This window comes from Pseudophryne corroboree, chromosome 4 (assembly GCF_028390025.1).
Source record: "Pseudophryne corroboree isolate aPseCor3 chromosome 4, aPseCor3.hap2, whole genome shotgun sequence".
In the NCBI taxonomy this organism is placed as follows: Eukaryota; Metazoa; Chordata; class Amphibia; order Anura; family Myobatrachidae; genus Pseudophryne; species Pseudophryne corroboree.
Window position 1 is genome coordinate 374,243,616 of NC_086447.1, and position 11,261 is coordinate 374,254,876.

Genomic DNA, 11,261 nt, shown 5'->3' on the forward strand with positions numbered 1-11,261 from the left:
TATGTTCACACGAGGGTCGGTCCTCTTCTCCATGTAGAATCCATGGGGTACCTGTGGAAAAAATTATACTCACATAATCCAGTGTAGATCGGTCCTCTTCTGTTCTCTGTATAATCCAGGTACTTGTCAAAAAAATAAAACGCAAACCCGACCACGCACTGAAAGGGGCCCCATGTTTTCACATGGGACCCCTTTCCCCGACTGCCAGGCCCCCATCCCCTGACTCCTGTCTAAGAGGGTTCCTTCAGCCAATCAGGGAGCGCCACGTCGTGGCACCCTCCTGATTGGCTGTGTACTCCTGTAGTGTCTGTCAGGCAGCACACGGCAGTGATACAATGTAGCGCCTATGCGCTCCATTGTAACCAATGGTGGGAACTTTGTGGTCAGCGGTTGACCGAAAGTAACCTCACCGCTGACTACAAAGTTCCCACCATTGGTTACAATGGAGCGCATAGGCGCTACATTGTATCACTGCCGTGTGCTGCCTGACAGACACTACAGGAGCACACAGCCAATCAGGAGGGTGCCACGACGTGGCGCTCCCTGATTGGCTGAAGGAACCCTCTTAGACAGGAGTCAGGGGGGGGGTCCTGGCAGTCGGGGAAAGGGGTCCCATGTGAAAACATGGGGCCCCTTTCAGTGTGTGGTCGGGTTTGCGTTTTATTTTTTTGACAAGTACGTGGATTATACAGAGAACAGAAGAGGACCGATCTACACTGGATTATGTGAGTATAATTTTTTCCACAGGTACCCCATGGATTCTACATGGAGAAGAGGACCGATCCTCGTGTGAACATAGGTATGTATGTTTGGAGGTGTGCATGTATGTAAAAAACTTATACTTTCAAGGTGTGTGTCTCCTGTTTTTATTGGGGTATTTTTTTAGTAGTAGTACTACAGGTGCCAGTGGGCCCGGTTTTCCACCGCATGCTGGTACTTGTGGTTCTCCAAGTACCAGCTTGCGGGGGAGGCTTGCTGGGACTTGTAGTACTGCTACTAAAAACAATACTCACATTTTTTCAAAAAGGCTATCAGCCCCCCATCCGCCGCCCTTGGATGGGGGGGACAGCCTCGGGCTTCACCCCTGGCCCTTGGGTGGCTGGAGGGGGGGACCCCTTTATTGAAGGGGTCCCCACTCCTCCAGGGTACCCCGGCCAGGGGTGACTAGTTGGGGTTTTAATGGCACGGCCGCAGGGACCGATATCAAAGTGTCCCCCGGCTGTGGCATTATCTCCCCAGCTAGTGGAGCCCGGTGCTGGTTTCAGAAATACGGGGGACCCCTACGCTTTTTGTCCCCCGTATTTTTGGAACCAGGACCAGGCGCAGAGCCAGGTGCTGGTTTATTAAATATGGGGGAACCCCTGTCATTTTTTACCCAATATTTTTTCAACCAGGATCGGCTCAAAGAGCCCGAGGCTGGTTATGATTAGGAGGGGGGACCCCACGCAATTTTTTTTTCTGATTTTAAACTAAACAGACCCTTTCCCATAGATAACCATGCACAGATCTCACTGATCCGTGCATGGTTATCCAAACTCGACTCGAAAAAGCAGGTCTATTTTTTTGCTGCTTTTTTTAACGATTCGAAAAAAAAACAGACCCGCACTTGAGCACTCAGAAACTAACACCCAAATACGAATGAATAGTGAATGGCCGTATTCTATGAAATAACAGCCACGTTTGACCGATGGTCTATTCATTCGTATTTTGGGACGTTGTCATTCAAACCATTACGAATAGACCAGACACTGCCGAGATTGGTGCTTAGTAAATTCCCGGATTGGGACTTAGAAAAAAAACCACAAATCGACCAAACTCGGATTTTTAGTAAATACTGGCCCATGATGGCAGGGAGAAAAGTGGAGCTGCGGCTGCCCCTCAATCACAGAAAGACACATGCAGCGGTCACAAGCGGGGAAGCGATGGCAGCAAACAGTACCTCCTCAGTGGGAGGCATATAATTGATGCTGGCTGGCAGTCTGCACTCTGCTGCTGCTGCCAGGGCCACCAATAGAAATCTTGGGGTCAGGTACACTGATATCTCTGCCCCCATCCCCCTCCTTCCTTCCTCAACCCAGGCACCCAGCTGCAACTACCTGACCTCAGAGCTAAGCAGTGAAGGTCCGGGCCGGCACAGCATCATGATGTTGTGGCGTCGTTCATCGGCAATGCAGCATAGACCCTCGGGACCAGATCAAGGGACAGGACGAGGGGGGTGGAGGGGCCTTGATTGAAAAATAAGATTTTAAACCTACCGGTAAATCTATTTCTCCTAGTCCGTAGATGATGCTGGGGACTCCGTAAGGACCATGGGGTATAGACGGGCTCCGCAGGAGATAGGGCACCTAAAAAGAACTTTGACTATGGGTGTGCACTGGCTCCTCCCTCTATGCCCCTCCTCCAGACCTCAGTTAGAGAACTGTGCCCAGAGGAGATGGACAATACAAGGCAGGATTTAGCAATCCAAGGGCAAGATTCATACCAGCCCACACCAATCATACCATGTAACCTGGATCATACATAACCAGTTAACCATATGAACAACAACAGTAACGGACCAAGACCGATTTCAACTGTAACATAACCCTTATGTAATCAACAACTATATACAAGTCTTGCAGAGTTTCCGCACTGGGCCGGGCGCCCAGCATCCTCTACGGACTAGGAGAAATAGATTTACCGGTAGGTTTAAAATCTTATTTTCTCTTATGTCCTAGAGGATGCTGGGGACTCCGTAAGGACCGTGGGGTTTATACCAAAGCATCCAATCGGGCGGGAGAGTGCGTATGACTCTGCAGCACCGACTGAGCAAACGCTAGGTCCTCATCAGCCAGGGTATCAAACTTGTAGAATTTAGCAAAAGTGTTTGACCCCGACCAAGTCGCCGCTCGGCAAAGTTGTAATGCCGAGACGCCTCGGGCAGCCGCCCAAGAAGAGCCCACCTTCCTAGTGGAATGAGCCTTAACCGAATTTGGTACCGGCAATCCAGCCGTAGAGTGAGCCTGCTGAATCGTATTACAGATCCAGCGAGCAATAGTCTGTTTCGAGGAAGCAGGTGCGCCAATCTTATTGGCCGCATACAGGACAAACAGAGCCTCTGTTTTCCTAATTCTAGCCGTCCTGGCTACATAAATCTTTAAGGCCCTGACTACGTCCAGGGATCTGGAATCCTCCAGGTCACTTGTAGCCACAGGCACCACAATAGGTTGATTTACATGGAATGAAGAAACCACCTTAGGCAAAAATTGCGGATGTGTCCTCAATTCAGTTCGATCCACATGAAAAATCAAGTAAGGGCTTTTGTGTGACAAAGCCGCCAAATCTGATACTCGCCTTGCCGATGCCAAGGTCAACAACATGACCACCTTCCAAGTAAGAAATTTCAACTCAACCTTGTTAAGCGGTTCAAACCAGTGTGATTTTAGAAACTGCAACACCACGTTGAGGTCCCACGGTGCCACTGGAGGCACAAAAGGAGGCTGGATGTGTAGCACTCCCTTTACAAATGTCTGGACTTCTGGAAGAGAAGCCAATTCCTTCTGAAAGAAAATCGAGAGGGCCGAAATCTGAACCTTAACAGAGCCTAATTTCAGGCCCATATCCACTCCTGTCTGTAGGAAGTGGAGAAAACGACCCAGATGAAAATCTTCCGTAGGTGCATTCTTGGTCTCACACCAGGACACATACTTTCGCCAGATACGGTGATAATGCTTAACCGTCACCTCCTTCCTAGCCTTTATTAAAGTAGGGATGACCTCTTCCGAATCCCCTTCTTCGCTAGGATTCGGCGTTCAACCGCCATGCCGTCAAACGTAACCGCGGTAAGTCCTGAAATACACAGGGCCCCTGTTGCAACAGGTCTTCCCTCTGAGGAAGAGGCCAGGGATCTCCTGTGAGCATCTCTTGTAGATCTGAGTACCAGGCCCTTCGAGGCCAGTCTGGGACAACGAGTATCGTCTGTACTCTTCTTTGCCTTATGATCCTCAACACTTTTGTGATGAGAGGAAGAGGAGGAAACACGTAGACCGATTTGAACACCCACGGTGTTATCAGAGCGTCTACTGCCACTGCCTGAGGGTCCCGAGACCTGGCACAATACCTCCAAAGCTTTTTGTTGAGGCGTGACGCCATCATGTCTATTTGAGGAGTTCCCCAAAGACGTGTTATGTCTGCAAAGACTTCTTGATGAAGTCCCCACTCTACTGGATGGAGATCGTGTCTGCTGAGGAAGTCTGCTTCCCAGTTGTCCACTCCCGGACTGAAGACAGCCGACAGAGCGCTTACATGATTTTCCGCCCAGCGAAGAATCCTGGTGGTCTCCGCCATCACGACTCTGCTTCTTGTCCCGCTTTGGTGTTTCACATGAGCCACTGCTGTGACATTGTCTGATTGAATCAGAACCGGTAGGTTTCGAAGAAGACTCTCCGCTTGTCGAAGGCCGTTGTAAATGGCCCTGAGTTCCAACACATTGATGTGTAGACAGGACTCCTGGTCTGACCAAAGTCCCTGAAAGTTTTTTCCCTGTGTGACCGCTCCCCATCCTCGGAGGCTTGCGTCCGTGGTAACCAGGATCCAGTCCTGAATCCCGAACCGGCGACCCTCCAGCAGGTGAGCACTTTGCAACCACCACAGGAGAGACACTCTGGCCCCTGGGGACAGAGTTATTTTCCGATGTTAGTGCAGATGGGACCCGGACCACTTGTCCAGAAGGTCCCATTGAAAAGTCCTTGCATGGAACCTTCCGAAGGGAATGGCCTCGTAGGCCGCCACCATTTTTCCCAGAAAACGAGTGCATTGGTGAACTGACACCCTTTTCGGTTTTAGCAGGTCTCTGACCATGTTCTGGATGTTCTGGGCTTTCTCTATTGGGAGGAAGACCTTCATTTGTTCCGTATCCAGTATCATACCTAGGAACGGTAGTCGAGTTGTCGGAATCAACTGTGACTTCGGTAGATTTAGAATCCAACCATGTTGCTGGAGCACTCTCAGAGAGAGTGCCACACTGCTCAGCAATTTCTCCCTTAATCTCGCTTTTATCAGGAGATCGTCCAAGTATGGGATAATTGTGACTCCATGCTTGCGCAGGACCACCATAATTTCCGCCATTATCTTGGTGAAAATCCTCGGGGCCGTGGAAAGTCCAAACGGCAACGTCTGAAATTGGTAATGACAATCCTGTACAGCGAATCTCAGGTATTCCTGATGGGGGGCATATATGGGGACATGAAGGTACGCATCCTTTATGTCCAGAGACACCATAAACTCCCCCTCCTCCATGTTGGCTATTATCGCTCTGAGTGATTCCATCTTGAATTTGAATCTTTTTATGTACAGGTTTAGGGATTTCAGATTCAAAATAGGTCTGACCGAACCGTCCGGTTTCGGGACCACAAATAGGGTTGAGTAGTAACCTCTTCCCTGCTGGTGCAGGGGAACCTTGATTATCACTTGCTGTATACACAGCGTTTGAATTGCAGCTAACACTACATCCCTTTCCGATGTGGAAGCTGCGCCCTGCACCCTCAGTGCCTGCATGTGTGTGTGACTGGGAGCAATGGCGTGCAGCTTACCGCTGCGCGCTTACCTCATGAAGATCTGATGTCTTCTGCCGCCTGATGTCTTCTTGCCTTCTCATACTCACCTGGCTTCTATCTTCGGCATCTGTGAGGAGTACGGCGGCGCGGCTCCGGGACGAACCCCAGGTGAGACCTGTGTTCCGACTCCCTCTGAAGCTAATGGTGTCCAGTAGCCTTAGAAACAGTGCCCAACTTGACAAGCCAGCTCTGTTTCTCTCTCCTCAGTCCCACGATGCAGGGAGCCTGTTGCCAACAGGACTCCCTGAAAATAAAAAACCTAACAAAATTCTTTAAAACAGAAAACTCTGGAGAGCTCTCTGCATTGTACCCTTTCTCCTCTGTGGCACAAGATCTAACTAAGGTCTGGAGGAGGGGCATAGAGGGAGGAGCCAGTGCACACCCATAGTCAAAGTTCTTTTTAGGTGCCCTATCTCCTGCGGAGCCCGTCTATACCCCATGGTCCTTACGGAGTCCCCAGCATCCTCTAGGACGGAAGAGAAATATGTTTTTCTTTTGCCAGCCAAGTCAAGTTGCGGGAGGCCAGGACTGATTATTTGAAAAATTAATATTAGGAACCGCAGCACAATTTTTGAGACCCTGAACCTCTGGGACCTTCTGATATGGCCCAGGACAGGTGTACCCTTTGTTCCCCTGTCGCCAGGCCTGCCCGTTACTCCCTGGTGCAAGTAAGTGATAGACAGCGAGGGGTTACATGCTCTTCCTGCCACTGCCTGAGCGATCAACTGAGCAAGTAACCATTAGCTGCCTCTGCCCAGCTGCCTGCATTCTGTGGCATTTGCAGCAGTGTGTGGGCCCCCAATGTGTGGAGGCCCCTGCCCTCTGCACCACCTATAACCCATGCCTGCACATATGCATGCAGATGACGCTGTCATAGCAGCTTGCCTATGTAGGCTGAAGCATGATAAATCTGCTGAATAACTCTTGAGCTATGAATCAACTTCATCAGGGCTTTTCAAATCTAATCCCCCAACCTGTCATGTTTTCAAAATTTCTCTCTATGGAACCAGGAGGGATAATTACTGACCAAGCAAAGTATATTAACTCACCCATCCAAGAATAGAGAAATCTTGAAAACATCACTTGTTAGGAGTACTTGAGGATTGGAGTTGAAAACCCAAGTTTACAGTTTAAATGGTAGTCACCATTATTACGTTGACAAATCTAGCAAATGCCGTGGAATGCAATGTAAAAAGCATGGGGTGGATTGGGATGGAAAACCAGCCCATGGAATTTTTGGAAGAGCCCTAATGGGTGTGTGGTCTGATGAGGGGGCGGGGTCTGTTGAGGGGGCTGGGATCGCTCCTCATAGGTCCTGTTTGTATGCAGTTGCTGCTTTACTTGCGTTTTTTGCTGCAGTTGTGTCTGAGACCATGGGCGTATTGGGAACTAAATGTATCCCTGTAAAATTTTGTAGAAGTGGCCTGACATGGGCAACACAAGAGGTATATTATACCATGTAGCCATGGCAGCATCACTGGATGGCAGAGTTGCTATGCTGCAGAGATGTAATTACAGAATGAATGGGGACAATGCAGTGTACTAATTGCGGTGGGCTGCCTGTCATGTGGGGGGTGGGGCCACATGACAACACACAAAACAGGCAGACGTCGACCTACAGGAATCTTCCTGGTGAGCCCTATGGCCAATCCGCCTTTATAAAGCGCATCTTGATGTGGAGACATTCTAATGGTGCCCATACACTTGTGCGATGCCCCGTGACACGACATCGCGGGGCATTGCAACGGCAGTTCAGGTGCGATGAAATCGCACCTGAACTGTCAAAGTGATTACAATGCGATCATGCAATAGACCGCATGGTAATCACGTGAAGGGCATGTCACCGCCGAGTGGGAGCGGCCTCTGGCCGCTCCCACCGGGTGTCCATCGCACATCGCAGTGCGATATATAGCATGTGTTTTTAAAAAGACATGCGATCGTTCTGCGAGTCGATAAATATAAAATGCAGCACATACTATCTTGAGACGTGAGATTCGACCGGTGTGCCCGCGCATTGCGTTGAAAGGTACCTAAAATGTACATACAATCCTTCGATTTCTCTCACAGATGTGGTCGAAATCGAAGGTTAGCACCGATTATCTCACAAGTGTATGGGCACCATTACACTGAGCTGCACTTCCAATTTATACATTTATGCCCGGAACGCAAATTGCATTCCACTGCAAAATGAGACCCTTTATCATTTATCTGGTTTAAAGCTCAAAACTTGGACTTTTATATAAGGTAGCCCCTTATGGACCCCCTGGTGAAATCGGAGACCCTACTTGACTTAAGGCTCTATGCAAAAAAAGCTCTTATTCAATTGTCAGCTTTGAAAATAAGGGTTTCCACAGCCTCAGGCATTTAACAGAGCAGTCTAGTGCACAGAAATCTCAGATTTCTTCTGTGGTTTCCCGAATTTCAGATAATGTCACTTCCACATATACAAGTATGGTGAAAGCGACCTACCGCCACTTCAATAAACTCTGCTAACCACTGGTCGAAGTGGAAATTTTGTAGTGGGGGTATGGAAAAGTGAAGGTTGTAATTATGTATGCGCCGAAGGCGCGCGCGCTCCGGAAAAGGTGGTGTGGCCACTGAAAAGGGCGCAAGGCCACTTAAAATGGGGCGTTTCCTTAAGTGCAGTGTACCACACCACATACCCCTTATACACATTATGCACCACAATAGTAGGACCCCTTATACTATCTAGTACTGGTGCCTTTTATACATTACGCCACACTGAATGAGCCAACATTCCCACGGAATGAGCCAAAATTCACATTACGCCACACAGAATGAGTAAAAATTCACAATTTCCCACACAGTATGATCCAAAATTCACATTATGCAACACAGCATGATCCAAAATTCACATTATGCAACACAGCATGATCCAAAATTCACATTATGCCACGCATTATGATTATCTCTAATCTAGATGGCTAGTATTTACAGCTATGAGCTGCCTAAATACCTTAAGTTTCACTTTTTTTGCTCTGACCTGTATCATGGATGAGGGGGGCTCCAGCAGCTGAGGGTGGCTCCAGCGACTGAGAGTTCGGGAACCGGGCGGCGTTTTGGCGGTAAAACCTGGGCCAGGTGCACCACAGATAGCTGCCCAGCGTGCTCCAGAGGTGATTGGGGTCAGGAAGCGGGCGCACCGCACATGGGCGTGTGTCATGGCCGTTAACTAGCTAGAGGCGGGTTGGCTCCAGTGAGCCCGGGAACCGGGTGGCTGCAGTGCCATCACGTCATCACACAGCACCGCAGGCATCCCTGCAGCAGCAGCAGGAATGAAGTGAGTATGTACAGGGCGGGTGATGGCGGTCGCACTGGGCTGTTACTGAGCGGGGTCACACGGGTAGAGCGGGCTCCTTATGTGGCTGTCACCTTACTGAGTGATCTGACATGATGTAGTCTGTGATACAGGGAACTTCTGCTTATTCTTAGTGACTTCCCCTCATCCTGCCCTGAGTACAGCTAGAGCCAGAGGAGGCTGTTGCCACCTGTACAGCTAGGTACTGCCCATAGGTCACCACCATAGAGAATGTGTGCCACCTGTAAAGCCGGTTACTCCCCTTAGGTCACCGCCATAGCGGATGTGTGCCACCTGTACAGCTGGGTACTGCCTATAGGTCAACGCCATAGCAGATGTGTGTCACCTGTATGGCCGGTGACTGCCCCTAGGTGACGGCCACAGCGGATGTGTGTCACCTGTACGCTTGTGATTACTGCCCCTAGGTCACCACCATAGCGGATGTGTGTCACCTGTATGGACACTTGTGATTACTGCCCCTAGGTCACTGCCATAGTAGATGTGTGTCACCTGTATGGACACTTGTGATTACTGCCCCTATGTCACTGCCATAGTAGATGTGTGTCACCTGTATGGACACTTGTGATTACTGCCCCTAGGCCACTGCCATAGTAGATGTGTGTCACCTGTATGGACACTTGTGATTACTGCCCCTAGGTCACTGCCATAGTAGATGTGTGTCACCTGTATGGACACTTGTGATTACTGCCCCTAGGTCACTGCCATAGTAGATGTGTGTCACCTGTATGGACAATTGTGATTAGTGCCCCTAGGTCACCACCATAGCGGATGTGTGTCACCTGTATGGACACTTGTGATTACTGCCCCTAGGTCACTGCCATATTAGATCTGTGTCACCTGTATGGACAATTGTGATTAGTGCCCCTAGGTCACCACCTTAGCGGATGTGTGTCACCTGTATGGACACTTGTGATTACTGCCCCTAGGGCACTGCCATAGTAGATGTGTGTCACCTGTATGGACAATTGTGATTAGTGCCCCTAGGTCACCACCATAGCGGATGTGTGTCACCTGTATGGACACTTGTGATTACTGCCCCTATGGCACTGCCATACTAGATGTGTGTCACCTGTATGGACAATTGTGATTAGTGCCCCTAGGTCACCACCATAGCGGATGTGTGTCACCTGTATGGACACTTGTGATTACTGCCCCTAGGGCACTGCCATACTAGATGTGTGTCACCTGTATGGCCGCCTATGATTACTGCCCCTTTATACATTACTCGGAATCCGGTCTTTAGGTCGACAAGACTTAGGTCGACAGTATCTAGGTCGACCACTATTGGTCAACAGTAAGTAGGTCGACATGGTTTCTAATTCGACAGGGACTCTAGGTCGACATGACAAAAGCTTTTCATTTTTTTAACTTTTTCATACTTTACGATTCACGTGGACTACAATTTGGAACGGTAACCTGTGCCGAGCGCAATGGTAGCGGAGCGAGGGGACACGGTGCACTAATTGGGGTTCCCCCTCACTCTATGAAGAAAACGACACCAATTTTTTTGAGTCTGCACACTGCTATTAAAAAAAAAAAAGACTTCTGGGTTTGTGGCAAAGTGCCGGTATGCCATACCGCCGCATACCGGCACTTTGCCACAAACCCAGAAGTCTTTTTTTTGTTTTGGTCGAAATCGTCTTTGGTTAATAATGTTGTAGGAACAAAAACAGGCCCAAACTACATTTTAGCTGTTTTTTAGCATTTTAAAAATATAAAATAAGGTACAGGTCCAAAGCCAAAACATGTGAGGGGGTAGCGTCTAGTTTCCCTTCGTGGAGAGGACCTTTCCCATGAGGGTGGTTTTGCTAAATTAATCTGGCGCATCAGACCAACATATCGCTCACATCTGACAATGTGTATGCCCTATATGTGGGTGCAGGGCCGGTTCTAAGACTTGTGGCGCCCCGGGCAAACCATGGGGGCGTGGCTTCAATTGGGGGCGTGGTCACGACGCTGAATGAAAATAAATAAATAAATAAAAAGTATACTTACCATCCCCGTTCCTGATCCAGACAGCTGCAGACCCCCTCCGCTGGCGGCGCCGCTCTTCTCCTCTCCTCTCTTCTCTTCGATCTATGGGAGAGACGTTATTACGTCTCTCCCATAGAACAGCATAGACACTAGAGGTCAATTATGACCCCTAGTGTCTGTTCCACTATGCTGTGCGGTGCGCAATGACGTCATCGCGCATCGCACAGCAAAGGTCCTCTACACGAAGGAAAACTAGACCGTAGCGTCTAGTTTCCATTCATGGAGAGGACCTTTGCTGTGCGGTGCGCGATGACGTCATCGCGCACCGCACAACTAAGGTCCTCTCAATGAAG